The sequence below is a fragment of the Etheostoma spectabile genome, chromosome 4 (assembly GCF_008692095.1).
Source record: "Etheostoma spectabile isolate EspeVRDwgs_2016 chromosome 4, UIUC_Espe_1.0, whole genome shotgun sequence".
Taxonomy (NCBI): Eukaryota; Metazoa; Chordata; class Actinopteri; order Perciformes; family Percidae; genus Etheostoma; species Etheostoma spectabile.
In genome coordinates, this window is record NC_045736.1 from 24,076,058 (window position 1) to 24,092,741 (window position 16,684).

Below are 16,684 nucleotides of genomic sequence, written 5' to 3' on the forward strand. Positions count from 1 at the left end.
AAACACATATGGACCTAATATATCTAAAAAAAAAAAATGCAAGTAAAAACTGTTTTGTGTGGCAAGGCACCTTTAATAAAACTCTTAAAAGTAACGCGTGAGCATGGGCTTCTATGTGCTCTTTGGGATGCAAAAAAAGCTTTCTTCGGTCTTCACTACAAACTTAACCTAAAACTCTGGTAACTTCCAAAATAAATCATAATTCAGCATTGTTCAGCTTCCTCTGCGTTGCTGTGAGTAGAGTAGTGAGATCTGTAGTAATTTGTGAGTCAGTATTCAAGGTTTATTTGTAGTTAGTGCATAACTAATGGTTGTCTTTAGGATGCCTCCATAATTATGGCCCCTTTTAACAAAAAAATCACAATAATAAAACAATGTTGGTTTAAGGAATCGTTGAAAAAATGAACACTAACAACAGAGTCAGTTTCTTGAAGATAAACGATAAAGGTGGAGAGATTTAAGTAATACTTTTTAGTGTAGGGGTAATTTAGCTCTGTCTTTTTGCAAGGCTTTTGCAAAGGTTCATCTGCTCATACACAGAGTGGACTTTCCTCCTGCCATTCGGATAGGTTTGCTCATCAAGTTGGCTGACATTGAACACCGACTCGCCTCTGGAACCGATGAGAAGATCCAGCTCAGCTCCATGGTTGCAGCTTTCCAGGCAGTTAGAGATCTTGTGGTCAGCGAGGCCTCCTAGATACAGGAACCATTTAACTCCCCCCGTGAAATTCTGTCTCTTGAACGCAAACCACTGGGGAAAAACTTTTTCACCATTTCCTTGGTGCTTCCATCACTGATCAGTACACATTGTTTGAATAACTTGAGTTTGGCTATCTAGAAAGAACACAAATGCACCACCACTGCTCCACTGATGTACAGTGAAAATAGAAATGCTGGCAGCTATCTGAGTCACTCACATCTGCATACAAACAGAGCAAAATGGAAGGCAGTCGTTTGCTACTCTAGTAAAAAGATGTTTCCTTTTGTGCACTCAAAATATGGATTTGGAAAACTGTAAATCTAGTTACTAGCATAGGATCAATTTTCTGTCACCAATTCACCCATTGTAAATGTATAAAGTGCTCATTATGCATAAGGCTTATGCGCACAGTTGAAGTAGCCTTGGGCGTTTAAGGTCTGGGTAACACAGTAGTATTTTTGTACACTTTCTCCACAGACCTGGGGGGAAATGGAAATACTAGTCTAATATTACTTTATGTCCCATTATTTAATCTTCTGCATTTCTCATCAAGTACATGGGGCAGTGTCAGTTGTAAAAGAGGTCTGTTTGATTTAAAGGGTGCAAGAATGCAAAACCTATTTTACCTTGTTATAGTTGAATAACAACTTTTTCTGACTGTGGCAACATGCCGAGAATCAAAAACAACACACCTTCGACGTTCTGTGTGTCACGTTAGGTCACGGCAGTTTCCTGCTATAACGACCCGCCACGCTTGCTTCACGCATGAAGCGGTACTAATCTGCAATGGAAAAAGGAGGACGGGGCACCGCGGCCAAGGTGAGTCAAGCCGAGGCGAGGTGAGAACATTTCAATTTCCTAACTGCGTTTCATATGAATAAATGCCCTGTGTTGTTATGTACATCTACAATTCATGATGCACGTTTGTCCACTTTGTCGAGTTGATTTTTTATTTTATTTCAGCAAGATAGCTTACTGAAGCTAAGTAGAATCACGATAGTTTGGTTGCTAAGCGGTAACGTTACCCACCTATGTCAATCCCATTTGCTTTGACAACAGAAGTGAAAACATTATCATTTCAAATGATATTGAGCTAGTCAATCTGGTGAAAACAGTGTTGTGTATACAGGTGACAATATATTTATTTTCACGTTTTTTTAATTTCAGAGTACAGCACAAGAACAACACACAAAAGACGCAGCATGCCAAACAGATGCTCCAAGTGTGGCATCTCGCGGGACAAAACTGTCTCATATGACATTAAGACATCCCATATGAAACAAAGGTAATGGTTCTAATTATTCTTACAAAACCAGGTGTCTTATGGTGTTTGTGTAGCATTATGACTGGGTAGCATTTAGCGCAGCAGTGTTACCCAAGAATGTTACCATGATGACTGAGTAGCTACTTTTATCAATTATGTGAGACATTCACAACACTGTAGTAAACTATTATAGATGATATTTATATATTATTACTGTCTGTAATAATATATATATCTGTATTATCACAGATTGGTCTGATCTCAATCAATTGCATTTCCTTTTGTGGGGGAATCTGGTGAAAATACTTTGGTCAATAGGTATGAATATGTTTGTTGTCTGTCTCCACATGGAGGGGGCGTGCCTAGAGGAACTAGGTCGAGAGGCGTGGCCACTCATCCCTGCTCCGTCACCTGCACAGCTGATTCACATTCCATGATTTACCTCTACAGCATTTATACCCGGGCTGTCCACCTCTTCAGCGCCCGATAGTAACATACACCTTTGTGGTAACTTGGCTCAGTATCTTTGCCTGTGTTTCTTAGCTGCTTGGTTGACTTAATTATACCTCGTCTTAATCCAGTTCTTTTGTCAGATTAAGTTTCCTGTTCCTGCTTTGTTTTCTGTGCTGCTCGCCATTTCTTTCTTGTACGTACCACCTGCTACGCCCGGATACTACGGTGGAAAAAGACTGTTGCTAATGTTTCTTTCTCTCTGGAATAACATCCACGTCCATTAAAAACACTTGAACTTTCTATCGGTGTCCTGTGTTGTATCTCTGTGTTCTTGGTCAAATTACAACCACTGTAGTACACTGTAGTTCTTTCTGTTTGAATGTGTATGCATTATAACAACTATTTCAGGTGAGGTGATGCCTTCCACTGAATAATCACACTCTCATGTTTGTTGACTAAAAATCTAAAAATCATTGCATTCTAGGACATTCTGCAAAGTATGGGGGCTACACAGTGATGGATGTGCAGGCCACCAAAATCGCAAACATGCAGCTGGTGCAAGTATTGAAATCATTAGGACTAAGGGTGGCCACACACTTGTTATGAGGGTGAGCGTGTCAGCTACCTAGCGTGTACATTTTTATTTCAGCTCCCATGTTAACATGTTGCTTGCACACTGCCTGGGTGACACTCACGTCACAGGCGTGGCTCGAGCATGCATGGTGTGTTGCAGGCCTAACGCAGTAGATCAAAGACAGATGCACAAGTAGTACATATATATGTAGTTAATTACATTGAACACTTTTGTGAAGTTGTTATCAAGACCTTTCCATCAGTTCAACATACACTAAACAATTTGCATATCTAACTGTTTGCTATGTAAACTAATTTCATTAGGGTTGTCAAAGAAGGTGGAACAACTTGGCAAAGACAAGGACTGTGCTTTGGTGAAAAAAGTGGAATAAAAGCATAGTCAACCACCTGTGCTGGTGTGCCTCAATCTCCGTCTCCAGAACAGAGAAGGTTGCAAAATGGAAGTCTTTGTTGAACCACATTCAAGATGTCCACAGTCATTCTAATCCAGCTTTCCCCAAGTGTGTACATCCACCGAAGGCCTCAAAACGACCATAACAAGTGATTTAAACCAGGTCTGCATTCTAAAGCAATGATTACACATTTGTGTTTATCTTCATCAACAGGCATGATTTTCAATTACAGTTTGCTCCTTGCAGCCATGCACTTCAATGAGAATGCTGATTGCCCACAACGGAAGGCAACCAGGGGGGAAAAGAAAAGAAAAGAAAAGGTTACACCATCAAAAAAGTGAAGACAGAGCAAACAATTTGTAAGTTTAAACATTTTTTTACTTCAAACAAAAATAAAAATAAACGTATAGGTGCTAAACATAACTTTTAACACACTACAAACAACAAAACCAAATCTACAATGGTATACCGTAGGTGCTAAAAATAACTTTTCACACACAACAGGCTATGTCTTAGACCTGATGTGGCTGGTGTTCGACGAGGTCATCCATGACCCCCTTCCTTATCTGGAAGGAATCCGTCAGATTCCTGTGCCCCAGGACCTGTGTGCTCAGCTTGACAGGCCTTCCATGGACGATGCTGTTGCTGAACATGTGTCACGGTTCAGTCTAGGGGGGGTCTGAAACCAACATACTGCCCTGAAGCATCCAGATACTCTCTCCGTATACGCAGCACCACACAAGAGGGGATCTCAACATGGACACTTCTTCCAAGAAAACCCCAGCGCCAGCTCACAAAAGTCCTATAGGCCATGTGTCTGCATTGCCTGCAAAGAGAACAGGGGGTAGTGGAAAAGCACATTTTTATCTTTAGGGTGGATGATTATGTTGATACAAAATAAAGTTTTTCATTTTGTTGTCTTGATAGTACTGTGTGTTTTTGTAATATGTTAAGGGTATGAGGGTATTGTTATTAACATTTTATTTATATAATTTAACTGCCAACAGTGGTATCAAATTGGCCTCACCTTGCCATCCCTCTGATTCTCAAACGGCCATGGTCAACTCTGTAAATATTTATTGCACTTTGCAAAGAATATATATTGAGGCACACCGGATGAAGGCCAGGATGGTCAATCATACAGGTTATCTCCTCAGGAACCTGGGTCATTCTTCTCATGACCTGTAAAAATAATGACCCTGCTGTCATTTCAGAATTTTGTATGAGCAGAAAGCATCAAGTAGCTTGAGTTAATGTATCTCTGGTTTTAGTTAGCTGAGGTATTTATCGGCAACATATATTTTCTCTCTCCTTGGGCATGTGTGCACAGTTTCCATAAGTACACCTGACCAGACGTAGCATACAAGCAGTAGGCTACTACAAAATAGTAGGCTCCTGCCCAGCTGAATGGGTGTCCTGTTGTAAGATAACATGTTACTACAACATGGCAAAGAATGTACGTAACCCATAATCAGACAAACTATTCAGCTGGAGAGTATTTGGTAACAATATTACAATAATGACTAAGACGAGTTTCCCTTTTTGTGAGCAGCTGTATAAACTGCCCACCACAAACAGGCCACTAACTTTTCAACCAACTGGACATCTTGACAGAAATTGCGAGGGTACAAGTTGTAAAATAGGAGACCTTAATGAACAGTGTGAAATACGCTATATAACCATTCTATCACCCCTTTAAGTTAATTTTGTGATGTTGTCAAAATCATTGTTTGTGTGGGCAATGTAATTGTTTAAACTGCCATGCAGAGTCACATTTCCTTCCAATACCATGATTTAAATCCAAGGTTGATCATGGTTGTTTCTCACAGAGAGAGAGAGAGAGAGAGAGAGAGAGAGAGACAGAGAGAGAGAGAGACAACTCTGCCCAAATTGCCTTGAAAAAAAATGAAGAAAAAAACAATTCAGATGAGTGATTGACACAGTGCCTAATTCATCACAATGAGAGATGGTGGAGAGTATCTGACAACCAAAAACACTGTTGAATGGTAAACATGGATACACTACACTCACACACAAACACTGACATACTCGAGTGCATAAATACACACACGTACACCCAAACATGAAAGTAGTTCAATAGCTATTACAGTGTAGCTGTTTAGAAATTTGGTATCAAATGATTGGTGGGCTCTGATGCAAGCAAAAAAGGAGTTGCAGCTGTTGTGGGTGCATGTGTGATATGTGAGTGTGCGTGTGCAGCAGCAACTTTGCTTGTCTCTTTGAATGGGCAAGTGCCAACCCCCCCATCTCTCCTCCCCCTCTGTCGTTCATGTCCATAGCCATTAGTGAGGCGGCCGTTGAGGCTGCCTTGTTTTGACAGATGCTCACTCTGTCCAAATGCATCTCAGAGGATGTTATGGCGCTTGTCACACTCCCCCTCCCTCTTTCTATGTCCTCCCTTCTCTTCTTTACTCTCACTCTTCCTATTCTTTCTTGGTCTATGCATGGCCTTCAAATGGTAAAAGGTATATTTATTCTCAATATGCTGCTGCTGATAATATTATTTACATGTACTTACATGCTTACACACACTTTTGTTGTGCCTCATCTTCTAACTTCATGATATAATATTTCCTCCTATGATATATCCATGAAGAAAGTCAACATTACCAAGCCGCACCCAGCGCCTCCAGGCCTAGAAGCTTATAAAACAAAGTAAACCATGTAACAGGTCAGCCTTTCGTTGTTTTTCCCAGCAGAGAGCCTCAGGGGTGAGGTTGTGAAGTTGGAGGGGGATGGGTGGATACGATGTTTAGGAAGATAAAGTCTCCTGGTCAATCAAGAAGCCTACTGCCACAGTGTGGTAACAATGCTAACCTACCTGCACACAATGAGGCTACTGCTAATGTGAACATGGCTTACAGGACAGAACAGGACAAGTTGGGACTACTCTAGGATGACATGCAAAGCATAGTCCTGCATATAGAACACTACTGATGAAATTCACTAATCAATTCAATGGGATCACGGGTACACTTGATGAAAATATTGGCCTTTGAAGCTATCGTAACGGGGGCGTTAGATTGCCGTCTTTTTCACCCTTATTACAGCAAATCCATCTAATGTTGTGGATAAGAATTCAATGTGTAGTTTAGTCTGAAGTTTCATAGTTCAATATTATTAAATATTTTTTCTGCCTTAGGTTTTTTTTTTAGAAATAATTGAAAATCATTTATGACAGAAGTTAGTGCAACACAACATTCATTTGCACTCCAAAAAGTTTCGTTTCTGAGTGAGATTTCAAGTTCCACAGCACACATTTGTGGGACATCCCCAGAATCAAATCAAGCTTGTGGTTCATGCAATCATACAAACACACAAATATCCAAGTCAAACTCCCAATGGCTTATAGATTCATGCTTATGACCCTTTCCATCATTCAGCACTTCTCCCACTAAATCATGCATGGGAGTCTAAAAACATGCCAGTTGCCCATACCCACACATCAATTTATGTGTTGGCCCTGAAGGGAGTTGAATCTGTTTTGAGAGAAGTTTGTTAGAAGTCAGACTTAACCTGTACCCTCTTCAGTCCTTGTATCTCTTCTGCATGCTTCCGGCCAAGTGAAGGTGACCTTGCCCTGAGGATTGACAACCACAGAGCTTCCCCTCCGCACCTCTTTTCCCTGACACCCCTCCAGTGTGGCCTCACTGTGGTGACTTAAGAGAGGGAAGAGGATGTCTGTGACTTTCTCTTTGAGTGCCTCTCTGACTGTGTGTATGTGTGTGTGTGAGTCAGAGCTGGCCAGGTTTCAGGACGGCTGAATCACACCGTCTGGGCTCTCCATTGGATGGACAGGGCTTGGCTTAGGGCTGAGAGGGTCCTTTACGCCTCAACACACACTTCCAGGTCTGTACACTCTCCTCAATCCTCCTCACAAATGGTGGCGTGATGAAAGGAGACATGCCAATACAAGATTTCAACCACTGCTGCCGAGAAGAAGAGGGAGCAAGGGGGAAAGTAGGAGAAGAGACAGAGTAGATGAAAAATGTGTGAGAATGTATGTGTGTGTGTGTGTGTGTGTGTGCGTGTGTGCAAGTATGTGTGCAAAGAGACAAGAAGTGCAAACACTGTACTCCAGCCAGTAAGTGCAAGGGAACAATGAATCACAGTGAAGACAAGTGGGTGAAAATAAAGAGAAACAGAAGCTGAAGTGACTCCATGCACACAGTTAACGGTATATTTTCTTCCACCTTGCCATGGAAGTGGCTGCTCGGCTGAGCATGGAGCGGAGGGGCAGAAATGAAAAGGTTGGGGTCAACTTCATCTCTCCACTCATATTCCCCACGTTATCTCACCTCAATCTGGCCAATATAGACTCTGCCCTGGCCAGGAAAGTTTTCCCAATTTATATTCCAAAAAAACAATCTGGTGAAGTCCATTTCTGTTCCCCACAGTTGAATGCAAATAGTGCTCACGGGCTGTTGAGTTCAATGTGTTGCATCAATACATTGTTTACAGTAGCTGTCTGAGAGGCTTTTGGTGGAAGACTGGCATTAGAAGCACCCTATTCCTCGTTTTCACCATCTGCTGTCAATGTATACTTGAAAAAAGAAACGTTGTGTTGGTGAAACAAAGTTGTTCAATTTCATCCAAGAGAAAGGATTATCATTGTGGTTTACATTACAAGCAATACAGGCAAAACACTTAATTAAAATGAATAGTTTGACATTTTAGAAAATACGATTTTCTAACATATTAGAAGATATAAACCATTTTCATGTCTGTACGACAAATATGAAGATACCGCCACCAGCCAAATATTTTGTCTTTGCATAAAGCTTGGAAACAAGGGCAAACACTTAGGGCCCTATTGTAACGATCTAAGCGCACGGCGTGAAGCGATGGTGCGTTTAGAGCGAGTATAAGTTCACTTTTGCTAGTTTGCTAGAAAAAAGGGTCTGTGCGCCAGGCGCATGGTTCAAAAGAGTTGTACTTAGTGTTTTCATTAATTCATAGGTGTGTTTTGGGCGTAACGTGCAATAAACCAATCAGAGTGTCATCTCCAATTCCCTTTAAGAACCGGGTGTATTTGTACCTTGGCGCATTGCTATTATGATGGCGGATTTACACCGTAATGTATTTATTTTTAATGTTTTGCACGTGTGTGTGTGTTGCGCTTCCTTGTGTGTATGTGTAACAAGCATAGTGTGCATGTTGTGCACAAGCCTAGGTGCATTTTACTAATGCACTGTTAAATTGAATGAAATGCTGTGTAACTTTAGACCTGGTTTTTGCTGGCCAATGGCACGATCACTTTCTGTTGCCGCATGATAGCAATACGCCAAGAATTCAGCTGAACACATCTTCCTGTAAGACCAGCATGCCTATGGGCTCAAAGATGGGCGCAGGTGCATTGGAAATTAACAACTGCGTCTGTCTTAAAATAGCAAAGACACTTGCGTCGGGCTTTGCGCCATGCTGCACTGGTTGCAACATAGGGCCCTTAGTCTGCCAGTCCAAAGGTATCAAAATCAGTCTGTCAGATCTCCAAAGGTGTGTTTAGACCAAACGCAAAGCAAATTTTTGTGTGGCGCAATTACATATAAAATGAATGCAAATGGGCGATGCAGATAGATGAATACACAAATGCATGTCCGCTCAAATGAAAACTTTTGTCTTTTAATTGGAGCAAAAAATGTGTTTAAATCATGATAAGTCTAGTATACTATATATCTGTATATATATGTTTATATAAATCTGAAATTACGTATTTGTGACTTGTTTCCAACTATCTTTACTACTCTACTACAAAACAAGTTAGCTCCAAGGTTTCAAAGTAACTAAAGTAATATCAAATATTCCTGCGAAATGTTAAAAAGAAACACCCCAGCGCCTGTGTTCATGCAAGTAACGCAAGGCCAAAACTTGCTTCACGTTTGGTCTGAACACACCGTAACACTCACTGACTAACAACTTATATCTTGATTGTTTAATCTGTAGCTAGCCAAAGTGTAAAAAGGATTTGGCGGTTGCCAGGCAACTTGAGATGACTCATGAGAGTTGTTTCAATCTCCTCATCTAACTCTTGGCAAAAAGCAAATAAACATATTTCCAAAAATGTCAATTGTTTATTAATTCAGGTTGTACAATTGAGGTCAGACTGAGTAAAAAATGTACAGACCAAAAAACACTGGAACACAAGTAAAGAACAGACACAAAACAGACACGAACAGGACCAGAGAAAAAAACTAAAATAGTAAAGTAAAATGATAAAATCGAGTACATGCACTAACATAAAGTAAAAAACACAGGCATATAGATGTTTGTCTCTCTACCTTCTGGCCTTTCACAGCATGCTTTGCCATGATGGGTGACTTGATCCTCGTTCCAATCCCAGCACACGCCTCTCGGAGGAGCGGCGATGTCACTGGAACATAGAGGAATAGAAATCAAATCTGTTTGAACTGAGAGTGAGCAAGGGAGAGTGTGCCAGAGGACAAGACAGTGATAACGGATAAAAGAGCATGGGGAGTAAAAGAATGATATTTGAATTATGTAACTCAGCTCAGGGATGATTTGGACGATTCCACCGTTGACACCAACATCATTTCTCATTACCTGAGCGCTGTGTGTGCCAGGCGCTTTGCCTTGTCCCGTGAGTCATCTCACACTCAGCTATCACAGAGAGAGAGAAAGAGAGAGAGGCAGAGAAAAGGAGCAAAATGAGGTGAGATGTTTGGGGAACGAGCGACAAAGAGGTTGCAAAAGCACACATTTGCACAAACTAGAAATATATGAAGTAGGATGCTCGCACATTTAAATTACTGTGGAAGACTGTGTTCACAGGTATTTTACATACTGTAGCCTGCCTCATATCCACATCAAGCAGCTGCAGATAATAGACTGAATATTCTGTATGCATGTGTAACATCACTGAGGTGTGTCACTGCAGTATTGACAGGGTACTTTAAATGCATCGTTGTCTTACCTGCTTTGTGTTCATTGCAGACCACTGTACAGAGTGAAACATTTTACTCTAAACCACGTGTGCCTCGGCATCAAGAGATTGTGCTGTTAAAATGATCTTAATGGGTTAAAAACAATAGGCAGTCAATAACTCCCGTGTATTTGACATGGGATAAATTGCACTGAATAACTTCAAGGGACTGGTGATGAATTTTCCCCATTGTTCAACTGGCATTCAGCAGAAGCAATAAAAGACTGTATAGCAAAATGGATGCTGCTTGTTTTTTATTAAAGGGGATACCGTTGGAGTTTTGGGATCTTTAGGAAAAATAGACTTGACCCTCCCTTTGCCAGCAATACATTTTTCCATGACCCTCCAAAATGATTGGGAAAAAAGGCATGACTCTCCCTAACAATTTTATTGATGCCTTTTGTTCTGGTATGCACTGGCAAAGATTCTTTTTACAACCATGACAGACACAACTTAAGCTTAAGCACAGCTTTCTCATCTTACACATCACACTCAACCAAGATGGGGGCCATTTCAGTAGATGTTTTGGACACTGTTGTGGAAACACAATAAGCATGAAAACTAAATGAACACTTCCTGCATTACTGCATTACTTCAAATACTAAGTTAATCCTCTAATAAACCAGTATTCACATGAAATAAAACACTAAAACATTGAGACAATTCAACAAAGCATGCTGGGTAATATCCCATATTGACAGCTTTTCTCGCTTTGGTCCCCCTACAGGTTGTCTCATTGGAACTATAACTGGACGTTTGATACATTGTTTGTCTGCTATTTCATTAATGAATTGACTTCTTAGACTTTTTGTGCAAGAAATCAATTATGTAGGGCTCAAATATGGGCCGTTTTACAAAAATTGATTTCAGAAGCTCCACAGTCTGACATGACAGCCAGTGGGTGCCTGCCGGGGTCGCTGGCATGCCGGTCTGCCGGTGAACCTTCACAGACCCCGCCGTGAGCTGGCTGAAGCTCTCTCAGAAGACTCGTGGACAAGAGGCGTTTAATTCCCTGATCGTTTGTTTAAAACTTCTTATGATACACCTGAAAATATATGATTTTCTCGCCTAAATTTTTACCCCCTAAAACATGCTGCAGTTTCCACATGCTTTGGCCCTCTGGGATGACCCTGAGTTCATTGTGAAGCTAACACTCTCAATTTGTTGTTTCTAGTGGCATTGTGACACTAGGCCTTACTGACACAGAGCTACAGAGGTTAGAACACAGAATTTCTATTTCCGTCCAAGTAAATCATCTGTAAAATTAATAAAAAGCACTACTGTAAGCATATTACAACTGCTATATACTAAAATAGTACCCTAGCCACATGTCTCAACTTAGAACAGAAAAAATCCAGAAGAAAATTACTTATAAAATGGATTTTATATGAATGTTTTTCTACAGATATGTCTGTGCGTTTGTCTCATTTCTAATTTCTAAAAAAGCCAAAAAAGTGCTAAATACAAAACTTCTGAAATACAAAAACACATCTACATCACTCACACATATACCTAAAAGAAGTACATACATAGATGTATAGGAATAAGTAATTATAATTTGATGAAATGGTGAAATGCCATAAAAAGGCAATATTTTTGGTTTGAATGGGTTGGAGACCCTCTCAGGGAAAGTTTTTGTTGGCCATGTTTGATATCAATCGACTCGTCTTCTGATTGGCTACACAGGGATGCCAGTTTTATGACCTCTTTCTCTAAGTGGTCGGATCTGCTGTCTGTTTTTCCCACGTGGGCCCAATGGGGACTGTGGGATTTGATTCGCTGGTCTGAAGGATATTTTGAGATAGACTAATGCTATTGGCTGGGAAAAGATATCAGTGGAAAGGGCGGAAGACAGAGGGTGTTTCTCAATGTCAAGGATCCTTCCTTGGTAGGACTCGTCCTTCCAAGGAAGGATCCTTCAGGAGCAGGTCAGAGTCCTCTTAGCATTTGGAGAACATGTACAATGGAACAGGCTATCAAGTGCACGTCATTGGGGTGCGTCACTTAATTTTTGCTGCATTTCAAAACAACGGGATGAAATGGTTGTGGAAGTGTTACTGTGCTGTTAAATTATGCTGTTGGGATGTAGAAAATGAAAATCAGCAGCCATTTCTTAATGTCACGGAAGATCTCCAAAGCCATGAGGAGGACGCTACGTCATCAACGTCCGTCGAAGGACCGTTCCAATTTCGAGCATCCTCCGAATTCCTCGAGGACGGAGTCCTTCATTCAGAAAATTCCCATTGACGGAGAAGGATGCATATGTGATCCTTCGCGGTCCCAAATCACCCACAATCCTATGCGCGAGCCTTTGACGGCTCGTTTAAAAAAAAACAGCTGATATAAGCGGGAGTTCGAGCGGCATCGCTGACGGTGAAGTATAATTTAAATGTAAGTATCTTTAGTGTGTGCGTACATTGTTATCAACCGTTAATGTTTTACATTAATGTCAAGCTTAACGCTTTAAAGCTTGTACAAATTGCTATAATAATTAGGTAGATACACCCCGAGCGCTGACGAACTAATGAACCTGTCAGTTAACATTCGGTGTTAGCTAGCTAGGTTGCCGTCTTTGTAAAGTTTAATGTGGCAAGTTCATCTCTTATATGCCGTTATCGTAATATGCGTAACGTTAGCAATAGCAGAGATTTAGAAAAGTTGGTTGTTTACCATGGTTGGTATCTGTAGACGGGAATTATCACTGCACCGTGTAACTTCACTAGCCCCGTTCAACGAAGGCTGACATGTATGAGCACTCCCGTAATAACGGTATGTTTATACATTCATAACGTAGTTAAACATCTGTTATGTTGTGTTAACTGTCTTTAACGGGACTAACGGAGGCGGGTCACAAGGACGGCAAGCCACGACCAGCAGGGAGACAGAGGCCAAAGAGAGATGTTGACTACATTATTGATATATTAAGATTGTCTTCTAACAATAATGCTTTAAATTAACTGGTTTGTCCGTGTCATTAAGTTTTGGGCTTGTGTATATAATATTAAGTTTTTCAAGGTCTATTTTCCCATCAAATTGTGACCTGGACAGAGGAAACTCAATTATTTATATAAGTCAACAATTATATTCAGATGCTATCTGTAGAACATGTTTAAAAAAAGAAAAGTAGCTGTTAAAATTAGCTTGCAGTTTACTGCATACATGTAAGATTAGCTATTTTTTACAGGTCAAGAAAGAAAAATATGATCAGCAACTACAAGGTTAACAGCTAATGAGCTACCACAGGCAGGTATGACATGCAGTAAACTGTAAGTGAGAAAGATTAAATAATACTGTTGACACGTGTCAAACATGAAAAGTCATACCATTGATAAAAATCCGCCAACACAGTAAAGGTAGGTGTGTGTAATGGTCAAGGGTTATTGACGTCAGGATGAAGAAAACTACAACAGTGGACTTACTGTATAATATACTGTGATGGCAACTGTAACAGGACAGGTTGACTAACCTAAAACCTTCTCTTGTCTGCACTGCAACAACACCATCATCGGCAGCTGTCTGATCGCCCTTCATGTTGAATAATATACTTGTGTGTACAGTATATAGTAATGTTTGAACATGTACACCTTACGAGTTGTTACAACAGCATCAGAACAATTCCACGTCAAAATTTAACGGAAATAACAGTAACATAATAGTTTATATAAACACGCCAAGAACTTAATGACACGGACAAACAGTAATTTAAAGCATTTATTGTTAGAAAGACAATCTTTAATATAGCAAATAATGTATCAACATCTTTCTTTGGCCTCTGTCTCCCTGCTGGTCGTGGCTTTGCCGTCCTTGGTGACCGCCTCGTTAGTCCCTGTTAAAAGACAGTTAACACAACATAAGATGTTTACGTATGAATGCTATAACATACCGTTACACGGGAGTGCTCTACATGTTAGCCTTCGTAAACTTGTTAGTGAAGTTAACATGGTGCAGTGTTACTCCCGTCTACAGATACAACCAGTGATAAACACACAAACTTTCTAAATCTCTGCTAACGTTACGCATATACGGTAACGGCATATAAGAGAGATAATATGCCACCGTGCATTAAACTTTACAAAGACAGCAACCTAGCTAGCTAACAGCAGAATATATATAATAGGTTCAGTTAGCTAACGTTAGCTCGGGGTGTATCTACCTAATTATTATAGGAATTGTACAAGCATTAAAGCGTTAAGCTTTACATTAATGTAAAACATTAACGGTGATAACAAATGTACGGCACACATAAAGATTTAAATTATAACTTCACGTCAGCCATGCCGCTCGAACTCCCGCTGAGGTCCGCTATTATTATTTTTAACAGACGGCAAAGGCCCAGCGCATAGGATTGTGGGTGATTTGGGACCGCGAAGGATACACATATATGCATCCTTCTTGTCTATGGGAAATTTTTATGAATGAAGGACTGAGTCCTTGGAGGAATTCGGAGGATTCTGATGGAACGGGCCTTCGGCGGGGTTTATGCGTTAGACGGGTCCTCCAAAAATTTTGGGTTGGGACCTTTTTTGACATTGGGGAAAAACCCAAGCCCTTCAAAAAATTTCCAATGACCCGAGGGGTTTCAAGTCAAGGACCTTCCTTGGGGACTGCCTTCCAAGGAGGATCCTTTGGGAAGGGTCAGAGGGGCCTCCTTAGCATTTGGAGAACATGTACAAGGAACGGGGTATCAAGTCACGATTGCGGGTGCGTCACTTTAATTTTTTTTTGGGATTTCAAACACTGGGTTAAAAAGTTGTGGAATGTTAATGTGCTGTTAAATTATCTGTTGGGAGTAGAAAGAATACAGCCCTTTTTTAAAGTCACGGAAAATCCCCCAAAACCCGGGGGGGACGCTACGTATAACTCCGTCGAAGGGGCCCTTCCAATTTTGGGCACCTCCCAATTCCCCCCGGGGCGGAGCCCCTTTTTCAGAAAATTTCCCCTTGCGGAGGGAGCATATGGGATCCTTTGCGGTCCAAATCACCAAAAAATCCCATGCGCGAGCCTTTGAGGCCCTTTAAAAAAAAAAGTGATATAAGGGGGAGTTGAGCGGCATCGCTGACGTGGTTTAATTTAAAGTAAATATCTTTAGTGGTGCCCTACATTTGTTATCACCGATGTTTTTCATAATGTCAAGCTTAACGCTTTAAACTTGTCCCAAAAGCTAAATAATAGGTAATACACCCGACTGAGAACTAAAAACCTGCTTTAAAATTTGCTGTTAGCTAGCTAGGGGGGGTCTTTGTAAAGTTTTAAAGTGGCAATTACTCTTTTTATGCCGTTTCCCTAATTTGGAACGTTAGCAATGGGATTTAGAAAATTGGGTTTTAATGGTTTATCTGTAGCGGGATATCACTGCCCAGTTAAATTCACTAGCCCCCGTTAAGAAGTGACATGTTGAGCAAATCCCCCTGTATAAAATGTTTTTAGCATTCATAAAGTATTTAAACACTTTATGTTTTGGGTTTAATTTTTTAAAGGGCTAAACGGGGCGGTACCAAGGGCGGGGGAAAAACCCACCGCAGGGAACAGAGGCCAAAAGAAAATTTAATCATTTTTTGTATATTAAAAATTTCTTTCAACAAAAAATGCTTTAAAAAATGGTTGTCCTGTCATTAAGTTTGGGCTTGGTATTAAATATAAGTTTTCAAGGCTTTTCCCTAAAAATTTTGACCTGGGGCGAGGGGAAATTAATTTTTTTACAAAAGTCAACAATATATTCAGATGCTATTGTATACATGGTTAAAAAAAAAAAATAGCTGTTAAAATTAGCTTGCCGTTTCTGCATACGTAAGATTTCTATTTTAAAGGGCAAAAAAGAAAAATATGATCAAAATACAAGGAAACCCGCAAGGGGCTAACACAGGGGAGGTATACTTCAGAAAAATGTAAGTAGAAAGATTAAAAAATACTTTTTACCGGGGCAAAAAAGAAAAATCATACCATTGATAAAAAAACCGCCAACACAGTAAAGTTGGTGTGTGTTGGGGCAAGGGTGTTCGTTTATGATGAAGAAAACTACACAGGGAACCCGTATAAATATTGTGAAAATGTAACAGGACAGGTTGACAACCCAAAAACCTCCCTTTCTGCAGGGAACAACATATCGGCAGCTGTTGATGCCCTTCATGTTGATTAACGTGTGACATATAAGTAAAGTTTGAAGACCCTTACGAGTTTGTTACAACAGAACAAACAAATTCCCCGCAAAATTTAAAGGGGGAAAAACAGTAACAATAAAAGTTTTTTTAATAAAAAACACCCAAGAAAATTAATGAACGGGGCAAAACCCGTTAATTTAAAACTTTATTGTTAAAAAAACA

The 16,684-nt window shown here is 40.4% G+C and overlaps 1 long non-coding RNA gene across 1 annotated transcript; it reads left to right on the forward strand.

Moving 5' to 3' along the window:
* The first annotated feature begins 5,049 nt into the window (after window positions 1-5,049).
* LOC116688209 (uncharacterized) lies at window positions 5,050-16,017 on the forward strand. Its single transcript, XR_004331734.1, has 3 exons — window positions 5,050-5,102; window positions 5,370-5,372; window positions 16,006-16,017. It is a non-coding gene; the product is annotated as an uncharacterized LOC116688209 (long non-coding RNA).
* Window positions 16,018-16,684: the final 667 nt, after the last annotated feature.